Below are 13,151 nucleotides of genomic sequence, written 5' to 3' on the forward strand. Positions count from 1 at the left end.
TTCACCCTGAGACTCCACCCCATCCAAGCTCTGCGCAGAGGCTTTTGCGTATGAACAGCCTGGTCCTTTGAAAACTAAAATTACCTAACAAATTGCAGCTGAGTCAGAGAGACCCAGAACATCCAAAAGAAGGCCCAAGGCCCCACAGCAGCTTGCATTGCTTCACAGCTGGGCCTCATCTGGGCACCTCCAAAACCCAAACAAAGAAGAGGAATCTGCAGATCTCTCTGTAGCTCCTGCTGGGTGGCCTCAGGCAGAGGCTAAATTAGCACCTCCTTGGAGATCTAAGAGCCAGTGTATCCAGGGGTCAGAGTGGGACCATCCAGATTACAACTCCTCAGATCCATAAGGGACACACTCAGGGGGCAGACTCAGTGAGCACCAAAGCCCCACTGAAGCAAGTCTTGCCTCATAAGGGTGTCTTCAGCACAGAAGTTCTCCCAGCGTAGACACAGCTGATCCTCACAGCCAATTGGCCTGGAGGTCAATTCCTCCCAGTGATACCAACAACAATCAAGGCTTAACTACAACAAGACTGTGTGCACAGCCCACAACGGGGTGCACCAAGAGTGTCCACCTCAGGTAACTGGGGAGGCTGAGACACTGGGCCCTATAGGACACCTAGCACACAAAGCCACTCAATCAATTCAGGGAAGCAGCCAAAATGCGGAGACAAAGAAACAGATCACAAATGAAAGGAATGGAGGAAAGCAAACGACTGGATATAGAGTTCAAAACCACGGTTGTAAGGTTTTCCAAGAATTTTCTAGAAAAGGCTGATAAATTTAGTGAGACCCTCGAGGATATGAAAAAAGGACCATCTAGAAATTAAGCATACACTGATTGAAATAAAAAATAATATACAGAGCTCCAACAGCAGACTAGAGGATTGCAAGAATCAAGTCAAAGATTTGAAATATAAAGAAGCAAAAAAACACTCAACCGGAAAAGAAAAAAGATAAAAGAATCCAAAAATATGAAGATAGTGTAAGAAACCTCTGGGACAACTTCAAGTGTACCAACATCTGAATTATGGGGGTGCCAGAAGAAGAGAGAGAGCAAGATACTGAAAACCTATTTGAAGAAATAATGACCGAAAACTTCCCCCACCTGCTGAAAGAAATAGACTTACAAGTCCAGGAAGTGCACAGAACCCCAAACAAAAGGAATCCAAAGAGGACCACACCAAGACATATCATAATTAAAATGCCAAGAGCAAAAGACAAAGAGAGAATCTTGAAAGCAGCAAGAGAAAAACAGTTAGTTACCTACAAGGGAGCACCCATACGATTGTCAGCTGATTTCTCAACAGAAACTATGCAGGCCAGACGGGAGTGGCAAGAAATATTCTAAGTGATGAATAGCAAGAACCTACAACCAAGATTACTGTACCCAGCAAAGCTATCATTCAGAATTGAAGGTCAGATAAAGAGCTTCACAGATAAAAAAAAAAAAAAGCTAAAGGAGTTCATCACCACCAAACCAGTATTATATGAAATGCTGAAAGGTATTCTTTAACCTTTTGCACTCGGATGTCGAGTGTGATGGTTATTGAATGTATCAATAATTTGAAATATTAAAAAATCCAAATAAATAAGTTTGTATGAAAAGAAACTCCAGTTTTTTATTCTACTGCCACGCTTTGTAAAATCTGGGGTATTTAAAAAATTAAATCCCGAGTAGAATAAAGGAATCGAGAAAAAAGCAAGCGAGTGCAAAGGGTTAAGAAGAGGAAGAAGAAGAAAAAGGTAAAGATAAAAATTATGAGCAACAAATACATTTCAACAAGTGAATCTAAAAATCAAGTGAATCAAAAATCTGATGAACAGAATAATCTGGTAAATATAATAGAATCAGGAGCATAGAAAGGGAGTAGACTGACAATCCTCGGGGAAAGGGGTGTGGAGGGTGCCGGAAGAGAATGGACAAAAATCATACACCTATGGATGAGGGGGGTAAGGGCATGGGGTGGAGTGGGAACCGGGTGGAGGGGAGCTAGGCGGGGGGAAAAAAGGAATCAACTGTAATAATCTGAACAATAAAAATTTAAAAATAATAATAAAAAAATAAAAATCAGATCATGCCCTAGCTGGTTTGGCTCAATAAATAGAGCATCGGCCTGCAGACCAAAGGGTCCTAGGTTCAATTCTGGTCAAGGCCACATGCCCGGGGTTGCGGGCTCTATCCCCAGTAGAGGGCATGAAGGAGGCAGCCAATCAATGGTTCTCATCATTGATGTTTCTATCTCCCTCTCTCACTTCCTCTCTGAAATCAATAAAAATATATTTTTTAAATAATAAAATAAAAATCAGGTCTTGTCACTCCCTGCCTAAAGCCTTCCAATTACATCTTGTCACACTTAAAATATTGGGTGACTATATAAGTCCCAGTTTACTCCTATTACCCTGGTGTAACTTTTAGTATATTCCTTTCATTCATTCTCAAAACTGCCTGACAACAGATGTGGTTACCTACAAGGTTTGCTGTGTCAACCTCATGTCTTGTTGCTCTCCTTGTTCACTGAAGTCGAGACCCTTTGATCTTTCTAGTTCTCATGCACATCAAGTTCATTAGCACTTAGGTCTTTACACTTATCCCTTTTTGCTTGGAATATTCTGCCTCAAAATTTTGCATGGCTGTCTATCTTGTGAGTTAGGTCTTAGTTAACACTACCTCTGTGGAATATAAGCTCCATGAAAGCAAGTACCTTATCTGCATTGTTCATGCCTAGAACACTGCCTGACATATAATTGATATTTATTAAGTGTATCAGTCTGGCTCCTATCTGAAAACAGAATCACACATTGATTTAAACATGGAATGTTTACTATTAAAAAATCAAGCTATAATAAGAGTAAATAAAATATAAAAGATCTGCCTAGCCAGTGTTGCTCCATGGTCACAGTTCAATTCCTAGTCCAGGCACATGCCCAGGTTGCAGGCTCAATCCCCAGTAGGGGGCATGCAGGAGGCAGCCTATCAATGATTGTCATCATTGATGTTTCTCTCTCTCCCTTCCTCTCTATGAACTCAACATGGCATCTAAGAGCTGGGGAGAGTATCCAAATAAGGACAACCAGAGGGAGGCCACCTCCCAAGTGCAGAGGTTCAGGTCTTAATAGAAAAGGTCAGTGGCAATCCCACTAGATAGCAGAGAAGTTGGCTGGATTGCATGAACCGGAGCTGGCAAGCATTCCCCAGGTGAGCCACAGCTGGTAGTCAAATATGTGAGCGTTAAGAGGGAGTCAGGTCACCAATGTGGGTGGGAGACCTGGGGCCTTGTTGAAAGTGATCGCCAGACCTGGGCTGATCACCTGTGTGAGGTGTGTGAGGGAGCTTGCTGGGGTGCATGGCTGGGGCAGGGCACCACCCAAGGTTCTGTCATCTTCACCTGTGTAGCCACTGGAGCCAGCAGGGGAATCTCCTTCCTCCTACAATGTCCAGCACCATCCCCTGAGAACACTTCATTGTGCTTCACATCCTAAAAAAGAAATGATTTAAAGGAATTATATCCATTACCACCAAGCACTACTGAAGGGTAAATTTGGAGCTCAGAGGCAATAGATAACGGGCACAATAATTGTTAGATAGCTGGCTTAAGACGGTCCTTGGTTGAAAGGATTTCCTCCTCCCACACCTCCCAAAGCCACAGGACTTGAAATAAAATTCCAGTTGAAACGTGTGTCCCCCGCCCGCTCCCCTTTTTTTAAACCAAAAGTGTTTGCTGCAGAAATTTGGCAAAGTTCCGACTGCATAGCTCCAGCTGAGGTTGAGCCAGAGGGTCTGCCCAGAGCTAGGTCTGCCCAAGAAAAAGATGCCCTAGCTGGTTTGGCTCAATGGATAGAGCGTAGGCCAGTCACAACAGACCACATATTAGATGACTCAATTTACATGAAATTTCCAGAACAGGCAATTCTAGAGAGAAAAAAGGGTAGCTTAGTGGTGGCCCAGAAACAAAGGGAAGAAATTAGGAAGGAGCTGAAGATAGGGAATGATTTCTAATGGGTAAAAAGTTTATTTTCTTTTTTTTTAAATTGACTTGAGAGAGAGAGAGAGAGAGAGAGAGAGAACACATTGATTTGTTGTTCCACTTTATTTTATTTTATTTTAAAATATATTTTATTGATTTATTACAGAGAAGGGAGAGGGATAGAGTCAGATACATCGATGAAAGAGAAACATCGATCAGCTGCCTCCTGCACGCCCCCCACTGGGGATGTGCCCACAACCAAGGCACATGCCCTTGAAAGGAATCAAACCTGGGACCCTTCAGTCTGCAGGTCTACGCTCTATCAATGGAGCCAAACTGGTCAGGGCTGTTCCACTTCTTTATGCATTCATTGGTTCCTTTTTGTATGTGCCCTGAGGAGAGAGTCAGGACAACACTCTAACCAAATAAGCTACTTGCCAAGGCTCCAAGTTTCTTTTGGGGGTCATAGAAACACTCTAACATTAGAATATGTTTCCGCACCTCTGTAAAAATGATGAAAAAATGTTCATTGTACACTTTAAATGGGTAAACTTTAAAATGTATAAATTATGTAAAAATAAAACTTAGTCCTGGCCAGTGTGTTCAGTGGTTAGAGCGTCAGCCCCGCACCGAAGAGTTGAGGGTTTCATTCCTGGTCAAGGGCATAGACCTGGGTTGCAGGTTCAATCCCCAGACCAGTTGGGGGATGTATGGAAGCAACCAATCAGATGTCTCTCTATTTGCATAATCTCTCTGAAAACCGCTCAATTGTGGAGTTTCCTTGACACCTGAAGGAAGTAAGATATCAGAAGTTTTACCATATGCACACTTGGTCAAATCCTGGAACCCCACCTCCACTGTTCTCAGGATCTGTATTGCTCTACATCCTTCCAAGAAAATGCCAATTTTCTGTGGAAAAAGACCACAGAAACATTAGAAATAAAGCATTGCCATTTATGAGAACTGCAGTATAGGAGGAAAGCAAAATGCCAAAAAGGTTATTGGAAAGGTATACTGATATTTATATTCATGATTGTGAAAGGGGTACTGATAACATTAGAAACAAGGTCAAATATACATTTGAAAACAAAACGAATAATGCTGTTTATTCAAAGCAGAGTATAATATTGAATATCAATGAAGGGATTATAATGTTTGTCCATGGGAGTTAAACATTAACAATTTTTTTCCTGTTAATTGAATTTATATCTTAATATGTGACTTAGAGTGATCTTTATTATGTAGAAAAGCTGATTTTTTTCTTTATAGTCTAATAAGATAAGAACTGAGAATTGCTATTGGATTTAACAATATGGAGATCATTAGTGATCTTGACAGGAACAGTTTTGGTGAAGAGATGTTATTGAAAATTTGATTGACAGAGGTTCCAAATAGAATGGAGGATAGCAGATAAAATATACTTCAAGAAAAGGATTATTGCCCTGGCCAGTGTTGCTCAGTTGGTTGAGCATCGTCCCATGCACCAAAGAGTCACCAGTTCGATTCCTGTTCAGAGCATGTGCCCAGGTTGTGGGCTCAATTCCCAGTAGAGGGTGTGCAGGAGGCAGCCAATCAATGATTCTCTCTCATCATTGATGTTTTTCTCTATCTCTCTCCCTAAAATCTCTCTCTGAAATAAAAAACATATTTTTTAAAAAAGAAAAGGATTATTGAAGGAGATTAATATTAACAGAAAAAAGCTAGCTGGTGTTGCTCAGTGATTGAGCATCGACCCTATGAACCAGGAGGTCATAGTTCGATTCCCCAGTAGGGGGTGTGCAGGAGGCAGCTAATCTATCATTCTCTTTCATCATTGATGTTTCTATCTCTTCCTTCCTCTCTGAAATCAATAAAAACATATTTAAAAATAAATATTTAAATCATTTATATTCATTTTCTCCTTATGAAGCTAAAAAAGAGATAAGCAAATTAAAAACAAAGTTAGTAGAAAAAATAAAATAAAACAACAGAAATCAATGAAATAGAAAGCAGATAGGCTAGAGAAAATAAAGTAAAAAAATAGTTATTTGAAGATTTAAAAATTTGATCAATCAATAGCAAGACTGATCAAAAAACAAAGGGTGAAAATACAATTTATCATCATCAGAAATTTTAAAAATGAAATATTCTGCAGATATCAAAACAATAATAGAGAGTTAGTATGAGTAACTTTAAACCAAACTTAACAGTTTGATGATACAGAAAAATTCCTTGACAGGCACAAAATGGACATTAATCTGATTCATCTTTAATTGGATTTCTGCCAAATAAATTGAATTCATTCTTTTAAAAAAATTGCTCCACAACAATCTCCAGTTCCAGATAATGACTTATATCAAATATTTAAAGAAATAATACCAATCTCGCTCTTTCCCATCTTGCAAAATGGCTGGTGATAAAACTGAGAAGCCAAATGCTAAGGAGAAGAAAACTGAAGCCCAGAAGGCTGATGCTGGCGGCAAGGTTACTAAGGGCAACCTCAAGGCCAAGACGCCTAAGAAGGGGAAGCCCCATTGTAGATGTACAAAAGGAAGTATTCAGCAGCTAAATCCAGGATTGAAAAGAAAAAGGAGAAAGTTCTTGCTACTGTCACAAAACCAGTTGGTGGCAACAAGAATGGTGGTAGGTACCTGAGTGGCTAAAGGTCACAAAATGCCTAGATATTATCCTACTGAAGATGTACGTATAAGCTGTTGAGCCAAGAAACACTTCAGTCAGCAAGTGAGAAAACTTCGGGCCAGTATCACTCCCGGGACCATTCTGATCATCCTCACTGGGCTCCACAGAGGCTACAGGGTAGTTTTTCTGAGGCAGCTGAGCAGTGGCCAGCTACTTGTCACTAGTCTTCTCTCTCTTAGTTGAGTTCCTCTGCGTGGAACACACCAGAAATTTGTCATTGCCACCTCCACTGAAATTGGTATCAGTGGTGTGAAAGTCCCCAAACATCTAACTAATGTTTACTTCACGAAGAAGTTGTGCCCTAGCTGGTTTTGCTCAGTGATTAAAGCATTGGCCCACAGACTGAAGGGTCTTGGGTTCGATTCCAGTCAAGGGCACATATTGGGAATTTAATGAACAAACTGGACTACCAAGTGAAATAGAGACAGACTCATAGGTAGAGAGTGGGCAGACAGCTTTGGAGGTGGAGGGGGGAGGGGAGGGGTTGAGCAAACAATAAAAAAAAGAGAGAGAACTCATGGACATGGACAACAGTGTGGTGATTGTGGGGGGGGCAGTGTGGAAGAGGGCATAGAAGGGATAAATTGTGATAGAAAAAAATAAATTAAAAAATATTACTCATATATTTTTTACAGATGAGGAAACTGAGTCGCAGAATTAAGTTGGTGTAAACGCAGATACCAAGTGGGAAGATATGTCTAGAGTACAGGTGCTGCAAACTCTTAAACTGAAGATACATATTTGGGAATAGTCAGCCTAGAACAGTGATGGGCAACCTTTTGAGCTTGGTGTGTCAAACTTCGCCAAAAAACTGAGCATAACTCGGGTAGTGTGTCACTTTGAGGAAAAAACATTATTTCGCAAATGTTTCATCCTCAGGAGCAGCAAATGTTTCATCCTCGGCATGCGGCCGCCTCAGCGGCTGAGTGTCATCAGAAATGGCTACGCGTGTCAGTGCTGACACGCGTGTCATAGGTTCGCCATCACTGGCCTAGAAGTATGGAGATGCTAGTTAAAAACAAGGGCGAAGCCCTAGCTGATTTGGCTCAGTGGGTAGAGCATCAGCCTGCAGACTGAAGGGTCCCAGGTTCGATTCCAGTCAAGGGGACATGCCCAGGTTGCTAGATCCTCAGGGGGCATGCAGGAGACAGCCTATCAATGATTCTCATCATTGATGTTTCTCTCTCTCCCTCTCCCTTCCTATCTGAAATCAATAAAATATTAAAACAATAAAATAAAATAAAAATAAAAACAAGGGCGAAGCAAGAAGACAGAGAACAGAACAGGTCTGATGACAGAATCCCGGGGAATACCGCTGTTCCTGATTAGCACAGGAAGAGACACCCTTAAACATCTGCAAGGTAAAGATCCGAGAGACATTCACAGGCCAAGGAACAAAAGATTGTGTGTGTTCTTAAAGGATATAGAGCAATATAAATACAGCATTCTGAAATGGAGAGAAATTCATATAAAAGTATAGCTAAGATTAGGGGTTCTGGAGTCAGCTCTTCTTAGGTACATGTTTTTTGGGAAATCATTGCTCTTGCTCTAACCCTCAGCATCTATAACAGGATAATAGTATCTCACCTTGTTTACTGAGAGTGCATTTATAGTAATTATCACAGTATGGGCACATAGTTGTTATAAATGTTAGAGTCAAGTAAGATAATAAGTAAGGTTGCTGAATTAAACCATTTGCCCAGCCAGTGTGGCTCAGTGGTTAAGCATTGACCTACCTATGAACCAAGAAGTCAACAGTTCAATTCCGGTTGCAGGTTCAATCCTCAGTGTGGGGTGTGCAGGAGGCAGCCAATCAATGATTCGCTCTCATCATTGATGTTTCTCTCTCTCTCTTCCTCTCTGAAATCAATAAAAAAATATGTTTTTTAAATGTATAATGTTAACTAGCATCTCCATACCTCTAGGCTGACTGTTCACAAATATGTATCTATAGTTTAAAAGTTTGCAGCACCTGTACTGTCTGCCTACTTGGTGTCTGCATTTACTAGTATACCAACCTGATTCTGCAACACAGTTTCCTCATCTGTAAAATAAATATGAGTAATAATTTTTTTAAATTAAAAAACATACATTTTCCCCCAAAATTGAACCTTTTACGTTATCTCTAAGAAGATAAGCAGTATATATTCCTCATCTCAACACCTAGAAAAACAAGTTTTTGTTTTTTTAATGAACTAATGAAGGATGACTTTAAGGTGATTTTAAAAATTTAGCTTGATTACAATGGCTTGTTAAGGACAGAAAATGGATTGCAGTGGATTGAAGATAGAGCAGTTTATTTTAAAAAATATATATTTTTTTATTATTTTCAGAGAGGAAGGAAGAGAGAGAAACATCAATGATGACAGAGAATCATTGATTAGTTGCCTCCTGCACTTTCCGAACTGGGGATAGAGCCTGAACCGGGAATCCAACCATGGACTTCCTGGTTCATAGGTTGACACTCAACCACTGAGCCAAACTGGCTAGGGCTGTATCAGATATTTAAACAAGGAATTTTCTTCACAGAAGCACTCGAAATCCATAACTCTTTAATTGGACATCCATTGATGACACCCATTCCATGCTCACAGGATTCTGACCAACTAGTGAAAATCAATTCCATAGCTGCTCATCAAGCTAAGCAGAGCTACTTTTGTGGCCAAAAATACTTGCCCTCAGTGTTTCTGATAGTACAAGCCTGTGTGGCTGTGTCCATCTACCTTTCTTCTGCAGAACCCTGGCCCTACTTCAACCTCAAGTTCTGGTCCTCAGTCCTTGCACTTAAGTTATTGTCACCACACGCACATCAGAGAGATGGGTCATCAGAACATTGCAACCCTTTTAACCCCACTTGCACCCTATCCGAAGTGCATTAGTATGACCCATCTCATGCCCCAAGCTTCATGCCCTGTGCTTAATTAATGTGCTTCTCGAATCTCAGTTTGATCTGTGAGATGTGTATGTGTGTGTGTGTGTGTGTATGTGCGTGCGTGCGCCCGCGCGCGTGTATGTGTGAGAGAGATTTTTTTGTTCCATAGCTTGTGTAGTAGTGTACATGGAGGTAGTGCTATCTTTAAAGTCATTTAAAAGGTCATTTAAAATTCTCAAGGGCACATCCTTCTAGGACCACAGAGTTGGTAACAACCACCCAGACACCAGGAATCCTTTAAGGAGTCACTGACCACCAGCTGCTGCTTCTTTTCAATCAGGTTACACTTCCACCTCACCCCAAGGAACCTATTCAAATGCCTACATTTCTGTGTCCTTAGTCAACAAACTTCCTGTCCCGGAAGCTTTTGTCTGCGCCAACTGGCTTCTTTATTTAACAAATTCTCTTTATCTCCCGCTTGAGGCTAAGCTCACTTGGCCCTGGGAGCAGAAGAGGCCCTCCCCCACTTTCCTACCTCTGTCTGGCAGTTGTCTGCCTTTACCCTGGGTTTGCAGTCATGGCTTTTTTCCCTGCAGACACCAACTTTTTTGAAGAACAGCACGATTATTCAGAACAGAATTAAACGTGTCCTTTACCAGGAGAAGTGGGTGCTTGAAATTCACTAAGCAAACTTTATATTCTTCCTAGTACGGAGCTTTGAATCCAAACTATGCAAGTCAGAAGACGCCTCGAGGCAACTCAATCCAGTGTGGTAGTTTCCTTCAAGCACAAACTGAAATGGAAATACAAGCTGAAAAGCAAGACCAAGAGATTTTTAAAAGCTAAAATACAGGGTGGGACAAGAGTAGGTTTACAATTGTTTGCATGGAAAATAATACAATAAGTAAGAATACAAGAATAAACTTTTCAATAGTCACAACTGTAAATCTACCTTTGCCCCACCTTGTATAATAAGGTAGCTAAAATATGACATTGGAAGAAACAACCACCTCCTTTTGGGAGGAGACTGGAGAGAGCAATATTTTGAAGAGAAAGGATGTGAAAAGATGAGAGAGGATGGCAAGTGAATTTATAATTAATTTTATTTTTACCCTTGTGTACTATTATACTAGTTTATATTCTGATAAATCTGTGGCCAAAAGAGATAAGCTAAAAGCTTTGTACTTCTCCTAATTCATTTTGGCAGCCTCTTCCAGTTTTTATGGTGGCTTACTTATCCAGATGGTAAGTAATTTGGCTCTAATATCTTTTAGTTTAATTCTCAGAGAGCAACCTTCTTAGGTATTAACTATAAATGTTTCAGTTTTTAAACACATATAGACTAAAACTTGTGTTTTTAATCACTATTATCTAATAGTGCTTTAATAAGCCAGTTAATGAGTTTTCATTTAACCATGAAATCTGCAAGAACAAAGTGCCAATCCAAAAATAGTGTGCAATTTCAAGTATGAATTTCAACTTCTATTATTTATGAAAATTTTTTTCCATATTTTAAACATCTGTCTACATGTTTAAAATGACAAAATGTTAGTAGCAACATAATTTTTGGTGGCAAGTAACCAAAACAGAAACAACTTAAGTTGTATTACATCTGTGATATGATATACTCTTTATACAAATTAATTTTTAAATTTTCAATTGATTTTAGAGAGTGAGATGAAGGCAAGGAAACATTGACTTGTTCCACTTAGTGATGCATTCATTGGTTGATTCTTGTATGTGCCGTGCCAAACTTTGGCATATCAGGATGATGCTCTTACCAACTGAGCTACCTGGCCAGAGCTGTACTGATATATTCTTATGTAGAAAAAGCAGACTCTAGAACAAAATGCATGACATAATTCCATATTTGAATAGGAAGAAGTGTGCTATAATTTTATTTATATCATGTGTATGCATGAAATGTCTGGAAAGACGTCAAAGTTAACTGTAATGATTTTAATATTTTGTTAATAATTGTCTTTTTGTTTTTTGTTCTAAGGGAATGACTAAGTCACACTGAGTTGTTAGGAAGAACCAAGACTTAATCTTTCTCTTCTTTAGCTACCTGAATTCCACTCATTTCTTCATATCAGAAATGCTTTGGTAGAGAATATTCGAGAAAGAAACCATCTCAACCTTGGCTAATATATTTAGGGAAAATAGGGAACCTTACTATTTTTTAATGTAATTACCAATACTTAGATTCTTTCAAATAAATATATTTCTAAATTCTAACATGCAAAGAAGTTGAAGATGTGATGCTAAGTGAAAATAAAAAATTTTGAAAAAAATGTATGACCTGGGCATACATTGTATGTGGCTCAGTTGATTGATCATCTTCTCATGTACCAAAAAGGTCACAGGTTCCATCAATGTCTCTATCTAACATCAATGTTTCTCTCTCTCTTTCTCTGAAATCAGTAAAGAAAAAAAAGAGAGACAGAGAGAACATATGGTATAATCCTGTTACAATATAGCCATTATAATTCACATGTAAAACCACCCATATACAAAATAGCTGTAGGAATAGTGTTTATCACTGAATAGATATTTTCACTAGAATCTCTTCATTATGTATTTTCTCTATTGCTTAAATTGTTTTTAACAGAAAATTTTAGTGTTGTGATCAGAATGTCTGATTTTATAAAAAAATAAATCAAAATGTTCTTTGGGCCCTAACCGGTTTGGTTCAGTGGATAGAGCTTTGGCCTGCTGACTCAAGGGTCCCAGGTTCGATTCCAGTCAAGGGCATGTACCTCGGTTGCGGGCACATCCCCAGTAGGAAGTGTTCAGGAAGCAGCTGAATCCATGTTTCTCTCTCATTGATGTTTCTAACTCTATCCCTCTCCCTTCCTCTCTGTAAAAAATCAATTTTATATATATATATATATATATATATATATATATATATATATAATTTTTTTTTTTTAAAAGAAGCTTGGAATTAAAAATATGTTCTTTGGTTCCTTGATGATTGTGGATTTTACTATCCTCTGCCTTAAGTTTTCCCATTTTTACTCTAATAATATGTACCTTTTGGGTATAAGAAACAATAAATGAATGGCATTTCCATAAATGGCTAATTTCCAAAAGCAAACTATTAACATCAGAAATCAGTCCATTTCCCACTTTTCAATTTTAATTTCCTTTTTCTCCCTTACTTGCTTTCCTTTTTTTTCTTCAGTATCTAGCATGATGCTTTGAAGTTAATAGGTACTCCTGTCCTTTTTGCCACTCTAAATCTTCCTGAATTCTTAGCCATTCCTTGCTTATTCCCAACTTAATCCAAAGCAAACACAAGAAGCAAACAGGTGTGTGTATGTGTGTAAAAAATTGTCCCATGGCATGGTTTAGTACTGGGCTCTAACAGTTTGGTTTGTTTTTTAAAAAATGTATTTTTATTGATTTCAGAGAGGAAGGGAGAGGGGGAGAGAAATAGAAACATCCATGATGAGAATCATTGATTGGCTGCCTCCTGTACACCTCCACATTGGGGATCCAGAATCAAAACTGACCTCTTGGTTCATAGGTCAATGCTCAAACCATTGAGCCACATCGTCCCGACTGGACTCTATCACTTTGTAATAACTATTTTCCCAAGTTTCTAGACTGTGGTTCACCTTTCAG

The 13,151-nt window shown here is 39.2% G+C and overlaps 1 pseudogene across 1 annotated transcript; it reads left to right on the forward strand.

Moving 5' to 3' along the window:
* The first annotated feature begins 6,355 nt into the window (after nt 1-6,355).
* Nucleotides 6,356-10,207, forward strand: LOC307102051 (large ribosomal subunit protein eL6-like; annotated as a pseudogene). The gene is made up of 2 exons: nt 6,356-6,967; nt 10,118-10,207. The product of its transcript is annotated as a large ribosomal subunit protein eL6-like (transcript).
* The last annotated feature ends 2,944 nt before the right edge of the window (nt 10,208-13,151 follow it).

Source organism: Cnephaeus nilssonii (assembly GCF_951640355.1).
Source record: "Cnephaeus nilssonii genome assembly, chromosome: 6".
In the NCBI taxonomy this organism is placed as follows: Eukaryota; Metazoa; Chordata; class Mammalia; order Chiroptera; family Vespertilionidae; genus Cnephaeus; species Cnephaeus nilssonii.